The sequence below is a fragment of the Eumetopias jubatus genome, unplaced genomic scaffold (assembly GCF_037043125.1).
Source record: "Eumetopias jubatus isolate StellerSeaLion01/CBP00866 unplaced genomic scaffold, mEumJub1_p1.0 scaffold_17, whole genome shotgun sequence".
Lineage (NCBI taxonomy): Eukaryota > Metazoa > Chordata > Mammalia > Carnivora > Otariidae > Eumetopias > Eumetopias jubatus.
The window spans coordinates 51064278-51066065 of NW_028274823.1; positions in this window are offsets into that span (position 1 = coordinate 51064278).

Genomic DNA, 1788 nt, shown 5'->3' on the forward strand with positions numbered 1-1788 from the left:
CAGCAACAACTTCAGAGAACCTCAGAGCAGGAGCTGAGGGTCGTGCTAATGCCTTCCATTTGGATCACTTCTCTCAGTTAAACAGTCTGATCAAAACTGAGGAATTGTTAAAAAGAAAGCCACAGGCCCAAAATGATGTCACTTCGGCTGAGTTGCCAAACTGGGGATTGATACCGAACCTGATCGCAGTTTGAATGTCCCCCGGAAAAGTATTGGTCAGTCAAGAATTTTCTGATAAGCACTAATGAGGTAATCTGTCACCTAGACCCTCTCTATTCCCCAAAAGAGGAAGTAATCTGCATGATAAGACCCCCTGCTCTTCCCCCATCCAAGGGAAAGTCACCTTGAAACAATCCTTTCTTTTCTTTTGCTTATAATTTTTTTGCCTCACCCTCCTTCCTATAAAACCTTCCATTTTGTACAACTCCTCAGAGGTCCCCTCTACTTGCTAGGTAGAATGCTGCCCGATTCATAAATTGCTTAATAAAGCCAATTAGATCTTAAAAATCACTTAATAAAGCCAATTAGATCTTTAAAAAAGATCAGTAAGTTCTGGAGATCTAATGTATAGCATGCTGACCTAGTAATACAGTACTGGATACTTGAAATTTGCGAAAAGTAAATCCTTTTTTTAAAAATAGATATTTTTAAAGATTTTATTTATTTGTCAGAAAGAGAGCACAAACAGGCAGAGCAGGCAAAGGGAGAAGCAGGCTCCCCACTGAGCAGAGAACCCGATGCGGGACTCGATCCTAGGAACCCGGGATCATGATAGCCGAAGGCAGATGCTTAACCAACTGAGCCACCCAGGTGTCCCTAGAAGAGTAAATCTTTTTTATTTTTTTAAATTTTGTATTGTTATGTTAATCACCATACATTACATCATTAGTTTTTAATGTAGTGTTCCATGATTCATTGTTTGTGCATAATACCCAGTGCTCCACGCAGAACGTGCCCTCTTTAATACCCATCACCAGGCTAACCCATCCCCCCACCCCCCTCCCGTCCAGAACCCTCAGTTTGTTTTTCAGAGTCCATCATCTCTCATGGTTCGTCTCCCCCTCCGATTCCCCCCCCTTCATTCTTCCCCTCCTGCTATCTTCTTTTTCTTTTTTTCTTTTTAACATATATTGCATTATTTGTTTCAGAGGTACAGATCTGTGATTCCACAGTCTTGCACAATTCACAGCGCTCACCATAGCACATACCCTCCCCAATGTCTATCACCCAGCCACCCCCTCCCTCCCACCCCCCACCACTCCAGCGACCCTCAGTTTGTTTCCTGAGATTAAGAATTCCTCATATCAGTGAGGTCATATGATACATGTCTTTCTCTGATTGACTTATTCCACTCAGCATAACACCCTCCAGTTCCATCCACGTCCTTGCAAATGGCAAGATCTCATTCCTTTTGATGGCTGCATAATATTCCATTGTGTATATATACCACCTCTTCTTGATCCATTCATCTGTCGATGGACATCTTGGCTCTTTCCACAGTTTGGCTATTGTGGACACTGCTGCTATAAACATCGGGGTGCACGTACCCCTTCGGATCCCTACATTTGTATCTTTGGGGTAAATACCCAGTAGTGCAATTGCTGGATCGTATGGTAGCTCTATTTTCAACTGTTTGAGGAACCTCCATACTGTTTTCCAGAGTGGTTGCACCAGCTTGCATTCCCACCAACAGCGTAGGAGGGTTCCCCTTTCTCCACATCCCCGCCAACATGTCATTTCCTGACTTGTTAATTTTAGCCATTCTGACTGGTGTGAGGTGGTATCTCA